This window comes from Acomys minous (assembly GCF_964271855.1).
Source record: "Acomys minous genome assembly, chromosome: 3".
NCBI classification, from domain to species: Eukaryota; Metazoa; Chordata; class Mammalia; order Rodentia; family Muridae; genus Acomys; species Acomys minous.
This window is the reverse complement of record NC_140485.1, coordinates 24,933,043-24,942,896: the sequence shown is the minus strand read 5'-3', so window position 1 is coordinate 24,942,896 and position 9,854 is coordinate 24,933,043. Positions and strand designations below refer to the sequence as shown.

Below are 9,854 nucleotides of genomic sequence, written 5' to 3'. Positions count from 1 at the left end.
ATAGCAGCTTTATTCATAACTGTAAATCAACAAAACTAGCCTACGACTGTTACCTAGACCAGCCTGGCCTACCTCCAGACAATGCAACACTATTCAAAGTTGGAATGAAACAAGGTGCTGGGAAGAGGGCTCAGTAGCTAAGGGTATACATTGCATTTGCAAGGGATCCTGAGAAGGTTCCCAACACCCACATTGAGAGGTTTCCAATCACCTGTAACTGCAGCTTCAGATACCTCTGGCCTCTGCAAGCATTTACACACACACACACACACACACACACACCACACACACACACACACACACACACACACACACACAAACACAAACACACACTTACAAACATGCAATACATAAATTAAACATAAAGCACATCTTTTACAAAAAGCAAAGGATAGAAATAAGTAGATGAGCCATGCATACAAATGAAGGAAATGTAAATGCTTATGATTAAATGAATGAAGGCAACTTAAAAAAAGGAAAATTATGACATGATAAGAGTTCTTGGTTAAAGTGGGAAAAGGGATGAATAAGAAGAACACAGAAGATTCTAAGGAAGTGACACTATCTTGGATAGAATTATAATGGTGAAACTATGTTAGCATACCTTTGTCCCAACTTAGAATGTGTAAAGGCAGCACAGTATGTTGATCATAAAGGAGGCAATAAATCTGAAGTTAGGGGTATATGAAAACATATGTACCTCCCACTAATTTTTTATCCTATCCTAAAACTCCTTTAAGAATGTTCTATTAAAAAAGTCAAATGGATTTGGCCATGGTAGATATGAAATGAGATCTGAAAACAACATCTGAATTGTCAGTCATTCCAGATGATTCTGACATACAGGACATTCGAATTATACTTAGAGACATGCCTAGCTTACTAATCTAATGAAATTTCATAGGATAATAATTTGCTGATTCATAATATTTTTAACGTTCTCATTTACCCATACCAGAACCAGACTTGACAAGGTTCAACTGGTGAAAACCAGAGAATGGCAATCATGGTGATAACAAAGCATGAATATTGTGAGTTCTAACGGCAAATATCACAAACCACTGCTATGCACTCAGTGTGAGACAAGGAAAATATACCACCATGGTATTAGATAACGGAACTGATGAGTGAAAAATCAAAGAGAGCCATATCAAAGATTCTAAAACTCAGGAATCCTCGAAACTCCCCATGGTGAAAACTGTCTCTGTTTTTTTTTCCTGCATTCTGCGTGATGATATTATACTGCCTTAGCCTTTCCAGATGTCACCAGGTCTCTTCTCATTATTGATTGCATCATGCTAGCACCGAGCCAAGTCAGACAGAACTTAAGAGGTACTGTGTTTTTATCCTTGTGACGCTGCCGTCTCGGAAGAGGATTGTGATGACGATGACTGTAAGCACAGCTCTCCCCCATGTGCTGTCCCCTGTTTCGCTTGTCGTAACGGCTTGTGTTGCCAATTTAAGTTACAGCATCTCCTGTCTTCGTAGCTTCCTATTTTATAGACAGCTAAACAATGAATGCTCCAGAGAACACTGAGTATAAACTCCTTAGCTTTGAATGGCAGTTTGCACTTTTGGGGGTTACACATGTGTAAGCTGTGCAGCACTACCTGGCCCTGGAGAGTCTTCCTTGTGGCTCTTTTCTGTGCTGCGCATGCGAAGGATGCATTAGCATTCATTTAATAACTGTCCTTTGGTTAAAAAAAAAAAAGAATAAGAGTTGACATGGAAGGCTCTGAATGCTCATCTCCTCCAAACATTTAATTAGACTTCTGTTCAAATGGTAACAGTTGTTTGAGTTTGTGACAAATGACAATATGCTGCCATGTTAGGTACCCATGGCGAAGGCATTGCTTTATCATCGCACCTTCTCTGGGCACTGAAGAACCAGTTTTTGCCGATGAATTTACTGGGTAAGTAGATTTCATTCATTTTCTTGGAAGAAACAGCACTGGCATAAGTACGACATGGGGCTTCACAGCAAACCACACCCACCTTGAAGAGCCTTGCTCATTGCCACTTTACATTTCAGGACCACGTTATAAAAACTCTGTTTATTTTGACTTAATGTATAATTATTGAAATTTTTATAAGGGTTTTGCCACAGCACTAGGCATGGATGGCATCAAGCCCAGGAGGAATTGTGAGTTTATTGCAGCCCAGACTGACAGCCAACTCATAAAACTGAATGATATTCCTTATCATAACATCTCCTCGGCCCTTCAGGATGCTAATAGCTTAACTTCATCTTCTTTTTAGTATAATGAGCCAGACAATCTAACAATACGTAGAACAAAAAGAAATATTAAAAAAAAAAAAACCAGAATCAGTGCAAAAAAAAAAAAAAAGTAACATTTAACAACACTCAGACAGGATTTGGATTAAAAGTTTCAATTAAAACAACATTTAAAGCAAAGCTTTATTAGGCAAGACCAATCGCTATTTTGAAGAACATTTACCTGAAGACATACTTAACTCCTCAGCCTCTGTTTCTGAAACGCTTCACACTTCTTGTTCAGTTCAGCGTTGCAAGATCCATCAGATTAAATGGAATCACAGCAGGTCTCTGTACTGAAATGATTGTGAAGATGCCTTTTGATCACGTAACTGAGGCAATGCTTATCTCCATGAAAATTGTTCTGCCACCCATTAACCTTGGACTTCTGCCTTTTCAAAATTTGATTTTTGGTTTTGTTTTGTTGTTTTTTTATTCTGGATTGAGGGGTTTCAAAACACAATTGACTGGCGTGCCAACACAGGAAAATGAACATATAATGTAAACATTTGGGTATATATTCATAAACACAATTTTTTTTATACAGTGAGCTTATTAGATAAGCAGGGATAGTGCAGAGGAAAATAATTTCATGATAAGACCGTTTCCCCATTCCGTCTAGCATCTAGTCCACGAACATTCTCTATTGCTCCGAACAATCTCCTCTTTTTAAAAACATTTTAATTTTTTGAAATTAAAGAAGTCCCAGAAGATGAAACACAAATGGCTGGAAAAAAAACTTGAAAGAAAGTTCAACCTCAAATGCAAATCTAAAGTACTTTGAGATTTTCCTCTTATACCTGTCAGAATGGTTAATAACAACAAAACAACCGACAGCATCTAGTAGGGAAAATAGTGATTTATTTCTTGTGGGAATGCAAACTTGTACAGCCACTATGGAAATCAGTATGGAGGTTCCTCAAAAAAAAAAAAAGCTGAAAATGCATCCACCATGAGATCCTGCTATAGGAGTCCTGGGCATATACCCAAAGAATTGTACATTCTACTTTAAAGATACTTGCTCACCTGTATTTGTTGTGCTGCAGTCAGAAAAGCAAGAAAACAGAAACAGCCTTAATGTCTCCCAACTAACGGGTGAACATAAAACTTTGGTACATTTTCACAATGGAATATTATTCAGACGTTAAGAAAATGAAATTGTGAAACTGCAGTTAAGTGTACAGAGTTATGAACAAGCCCTAGTAGGTAATGTAGACCCAAATGATGAATATTGTGTGATTTCTATTATATGTGGATATTAGCCTTTAAGTCTTTAATGTAGGTGTTAGATTCTGACTGCCACAGAGGTCAGGCACCTAGTGGGAGTGATCAGATTTGTGCAGGGGTGATCTCCCAAGGAAAGGGTAATCGAATATGGTGTTATGGAGAGATACAGAGGAAACAAGGATATGATGGGAAGGAAGGGCAAATTAGGAAATACGGGGAAGTCAGTTAACACAATGGCTATGTGCAAAGTTATGTGGAAACCTACTACTGTAGAAATACATACAAAATGAAAGTAATTTAAGGTTAGTCACTGTACAACTGGGGAGAGGATGCCCTAACTAGACATTTTCATGGCTCCAAGTAACACCTCCAATGCCAGAATAGATTACATCTTGTTGAGCCATTAGACAAACTAGTCCCACAGATACCCCCAAATACCATAGGCTATTTGCCAATTTCAAGACTATTGATTGCTCTCCACAACCTGATGACAAGACTCTGTTATTGAACAGTCTTATGCTATCTTGCTTATGCTATCAAATGTAGAGAAATTAAATTGGTGCCTAAATAGAGGGTTTAGACTTACTGACTAGCATTCACAATGCTGGAAGATATTCTGCCTGCTACCAAATTAAAAAAAAAAAATGTAACCAGCAACTCAGTTACAAACCCAATGACATTAAACAGAGACTTGTTTGCAAGATCTACTTGTGCAATAGTGGCACAGTTGTTATGGGGGGTAACCAGACACATTTTTAATGGACTTAAAGCTTCATGAAGTGGAACCAACATCTGAAACTACTAAAGTGACCAAGAACTTGAAATTAGATAGGTTGTTATCTCTGGAGGTGGTGGTGGGAGACCTACTGCTATTATTCTGCTAAAGGAATATAACAATAAAATGAGTTCTAAGGACACACTGCTATACCTATAGCTCAGTGATTTATTCAGCCCTTATCAGAGAATCTTCTTCTTGAAATAGGTAAAATTTAACATAGACACACACTATAATGTGGGAACAATACAGAAAGAGAGAGATTTTTGAACACTTATTCCTAAATGGTATGCCTTTATCAAATCCATTCTCTAAAGGCTCAGTGATCTATGCAGAAAAAAACATGTAGAAGACTTTAAAAGATAAATTTAGTAGATAACTCCAAAGAAACAGTGTCTTTTAAATAAACATGACTGATATAGAGTCCATGACTGCATGTCCAAAACCTGTACAAGTTCAAACAATTCAAAAACCTAGCACTGAGAAGAGTAGGAGGACACAAAGTCCCAGCCCTAACCAGAGAGAGAGAGAGAGAGAGAGAGAGAGAGAGAGAGAGAGAGAGAGAGAGAGAGAGAGAGATTTACTTCAGTGATGTTCACTTGATATTGGATAACCATTTTGTGGGTTCTTCCTTTAGAAAGATTATTTGCCTTGCTCTCATCATTCCTTAGTTGCCTGTAGCTCTTCATCTAAGGTAGAGGCCCCAGGAGATTATCTTATTTTAGCATGTTGTTGTCTTTCTAGTTCAGTTATTTAGGCAGCCATGTTTGTGAGGCTTCATGAGTGTTGATTCCTGGCGTTTCTAGGAAACACAGTCTCACATCAAACTTCCTCTGGATCAAACAATCTTTCTATGGGCTGGTAGGCAGTGTAGCTCTATTTTCCTTGATAATAGTTATATGTCTATATAGTTTTACATGTCTATTATTTGTTTGTTTGTGGTATTAAAGATATTTTATATTTGTCTATTATTTTTTCAGAATAAATGTATTCATACTTTCTTTATATTAAAAATCATTAAAATATTTTTTCTGGGAGAAGAGAAAACTTTAAATAAATGTTAAAGGAGATCACATCACAGCCTACTTAGAATATTAACTCTCCAATACTTTGAATTTCACAGAGAGAAAAAGAGAGAGATTCCATGTGTAAATATATTTAATATTTTTTGTAAAATATAATATTTCATATAAATGTTTGATTTTGATAATGTAGAGCCCTTGAAATGGTGTTCAGTTGTCCCAAATGTCTCTTTTTATGTGATCTAGTGGAAGATACAGTTTTGGAGTGGAAAAGCTTCTAAGCCTCTGGCTTACCTCACCTCCTGGGTATTCTTTACAATACTAGAAAAAGTGATTTCTTTCTTTCTTATTTTGACAGTTGTCTTCTTTCTTTCTTCTTCTGACAGTTTTCCTTAAGACTGTAACTCTCAGTTGACCAGGCTACAGTAGAAGGCCACACATTCAATAAAATATGGGCAGCTTAAACAAGACTTAATTAGGATGAGAGAGAGAGAGAGAGAGAGAGAGAGAGAGAGAGAGAGAGAGAGAGAGAGAGAGAGAGAGGAATTGATTGGGTGGGTAGGGAAGGAAGATGAGAGAGATGTGGGAAATTTTCGAGGAGGTAGTGAATATGATCGAAAGACATTGTATGGAATTCTCAAAGAACTGATAAAAATCTTGGGAGTGAATGTAAGACGGTGCCTTTTAAAGTAGCACATTCCAGATCTGTTTTGTTTATTTTTAAACCACTATATTACTTGATTACAGAAGTAAATATGCTTCCAAATGCATACTGTTCATAGTAGGCCAGTCTGCTAAGCAGCTCTAGCCATTAAAATCACCCAAATATCAATGGGGGAAAAATAAAATTAGTTTAAAGGAGATATCTCATTATTATTGAGCCTATTCTGACACAACAGCCTGGTTTGTGGAGCAAATGATGATTAAAATGTATATAGGCTACAGAGTCTTCTTGCCCAGACTACATCAGGCAAGCTTCTCATCACAGCCTGAAGAAGACAACAAGGAGAATGATTTACACATGTATAAGTAGGATATCACTCAAATGCTCTGAACATGACCAGAACTTTTGCTAGGAGCCCTAGAAAATACAGACGTTTTCATTTGATAATAATTTCCGCTGTGAAGGGGGGAAACATAGGCAATGAGGATAGCTGGTCAGCTCCTACCACAGCAGCAGCTCTTTGCTGGGATGCAGAATAACTGATCTGCCTTAGGGGGAAAAATGTATTCACGCAGGGACTGCCCTGTGTGAACAAGTAGTACAACATCAGATTTTTTTTAGCTTCCACTTCAGAGTACACCTGTCAACTTAAGGCAAAGACCATATGGGGAGAGGACCAGAAAAGGAAATTGCAGATGGAAACTTAGTTTAGTAAAGACAAAAGTAAAAAGATACAAAACAAATGGAAGAGAAAAGGGCCATATAATGAGATGCTGGAACAGTCAAGTACGAAAGACATGGAAATACATGTGATTTAAAAAGCTTTATTGTTTTTATTAAATAAATATAAAGTATTTGGAGAGCTATATGCCAACAACACACACACACACACACACACACACACACACACACACACACATATATATATTAGACTGAATTCTACTGCATACCAAGGGGTTGATCATACCAGAAGCTGAAGATACAACATATGTCTTACGATTATCCCAGTGAGGAATTTAAAAGCTGTGTACAATACTTCACTTTGTGATTTCCTGCTTTGATCTCCAGATTGATTTGCTCCTTAACTGACTGGCATTGTTGTAAACCAAGAAGAAGGCACAGAAAATGTTCTTAGATCATGTGGTGTTAGGATAACATCATCTGTAGTAAATACAGGTACAGTCAACTGAAGCTATGAAGAGGGGGGAATGCTCAGCCTCTAACACAAGCAGGAGGGAAGACATGGTTTCTCCTGCAATGCCTCTTGTACTAGGTAAGAGTTGGTGGTCCACAAGCAGGTAAGCAAGTATGGCAGTGTCCTAGTTCTGTGAGCAGATAAATAACATAGATCATGATGGCACCCGGATGGACTGTGTGAGAGAACAGAGTAGGCAGGCTATTACTGAGGGACATCTCTCTGGAGAAGACTGAGGTTCTCAAAAAATCTGGAAGTTGAACACTACAAACCGGTGAAGTTCAAGACTGACTGACATAAGAGCCATCTTGCAACATGATCAACAACCCAAAAATTGCCGTGAAGGCTTTGTAATAGAGACAGGCACGATGGGATCGGATTGCAGGGGTTCTAAGGCAGAGTTCATGTTCTAAAAGTCATTGAGGATATGTTATATGTACTCTTATAGGGAAAACATTAAAGGAAATACTCCTGTAAATGAAAAGATTAGATTGGTACTATGAGGTCTTTGCCTGTAGGTTGGAACTTGGGCTTGTGGGTGTGTTTGTAGACCAGAACACAGAAGGCCAATGATAATCCAGGACTGAGCATGAAATATGGAAACAGACTGATGGATAGGGGTCCTGGAATGTGGTTCTCGGCTTTAGAGGTGTCTTGACTTTAGATGTTTTAGATTTTTTTTGGTTTATTTTGTTTGTTCATCTGTTTCTAAAATAGTACCAAGAATGGCATCTGTAGGCAGATGTATAGTATAGAAAGTAAAAGACTCTTGAAATTGCAATGTTGTGTTTGACTTTAAGGTATGATTAAGAGCGCCACATTGCTTTTAAACAATTACATGCTATTACTAGCAGCTCTTTGATAACCTTTTATTTTTGATAGTTAATGTGATTAGTGAACTAATTTTCTATAGTTGCAACCTGGGGCAATTGTGTAAGAGTTGTAATTTTTAAAATTAGGCAAATAAGTAAATGTCAACCTGTAATAAAATCCAAATGAGTCCTTGATGAATGTTGACGGTGATCGGTAATTTACCTGATAAAATATTTTAACTGCCCAGTTACCTTGGAATATATGATTTCTCAAAGTAATTACTGTGCTCAGAGCAGGGTAGTATCATCACAGAGAATCTTAGCACATAGAGAGAAATTTTATTTTTCCAATTTAAACATATTTTTAATGAAACAGTTATATTTCAAATCAAATAGTTAAATCCATAAGAGGAAGATACATTTATTGCTGTGGTACATCTCACCCACTGCCCTAGAGCAAGAAGGCTTGGTGGTTTCTGGAAATCACCTCCCATCACTCTGGATTAAAGTACAGGTTGGGCCAGGTGTGGTGGCACATGCCTTTAATCCCAGCACTTGGGAGGCAGAGGTAGGCAGATCGATGTGAGTTTGAGGCCAGCCTGGTCTACAAAATGAGTCCAGGACAGCCAAGGATACACAAGAAACCCTGTCTCGAAAAACAAAAACAAACAAACAAAAAAGTACAGGTCAGAGGGCTTAACACACAACAAAATACCTGTTTATTTCTTGCCTTTTAAAAACTATAAAGTGTTAAGCATCCTTAACAAACAAAGGTAAGCCTGCTTAGGAATGAGAATCTAAAAGTGGATGGTTTTTCATGAGAAACCTGACCAATCATAATGCACAACAAATTTAACAAGTGTTCTAGGCCTTTCTATTTTATGAGGCCATAGACAATGAATTCATGAAAGCCTGAGGAGCACACTAATAATGTAGTGGTCTAAGGTCATATGAGATGTAGCTCCCAGCTCATCCAATTTTTTAAAAAGTTAACTTTTGATGACTTTGTGTTTGTTATTTCACATAAATCTTAGGTTTCACAGATGTTATAAGTTTAAAGAAATTGGGGGGAAAAGGCACTCAAGATCCAACTTTGGAGCAATAATAGCCAGTAATGGTGGAGAACAGTGACATAGGGGGAAGTGACAAATGTGGAAGATCAAAGCAGTTTTGGGAGCAAGTATATTCACAGAATAGCTGGAATTGCCTTCGTTAACATTTTACCGTATGACTAACACTTATAGCTAAACATCACATCTGGCCTTGTAAACCAGGTCAACAATGACATTCTTTAAGATTGTGACGGTGCTAATTCACCCCCAGGTCTCCCAATTAGTACAGCAAACTGTAAAAAGAAAACTGTACTTATAAAATGATAGCAGATATAATATGCAACAGAACACTCATACTTTGTAATGTGAACTGGAAATATTAGAGTCATCATGGGGATTCTTGGGCAATTTTGTGTTGTTGTTATTATGAACACGTTCTTACAGCCAAGACAACAATTCCTACATTTTTACTCTGGAAAATGGGAGGGACAAACTCTCAGGTAAAGGTGGATATGTAGATATTTACAGCACTGCTTTCAACAAGTGAGATGTAGACCCCTCTGCCAACCTGTCACGTAAAGCATTTGGGAGATATATGTCATGTTAGTTAACATGACCAATTTTAGCAGGAGGAATATCAAGTCAGAAGAACTTACTTTAAACTTACAAATGGCACAAGAGGCTCCAGACTGTCTCTTTCCCTTTACATGCTATTCTGGCAAAGACCAAACTACAGAAACAAGTCAGACCAGTGTTTGCCAGCTCACACAGGCTGGTCCACTCAGGACAAAGACAAATGAAGGAAACGGGGTGGGAGGTGTGTGTCGCCTGG

At 37.7% G+C, this 9,854-nt stretch overlaps 1 pseudogene across 1 annotated transcript in view; it reads left to right on the top strand.

Annotated features, from left to right (window-relative positions):
• Positions 1-1,825: 1,825 nt before the first annotated feature.
• Positions 1,826-9,854, top strand: part of LOC311593322 (large ribosomal subunit protein uL23-like) — a 17,523-nt pseudogene continuing 9,494 nt past the window's right edge. Inside the window, exon 1 of the transcript in view lies at positions 1,826-1,913. The product of the transcript in view is annotated as a large ribosomal subunit protein uL23-like (transcript). The remainder of the gene's footprint in view (positions 1,914-9,854) is intronic.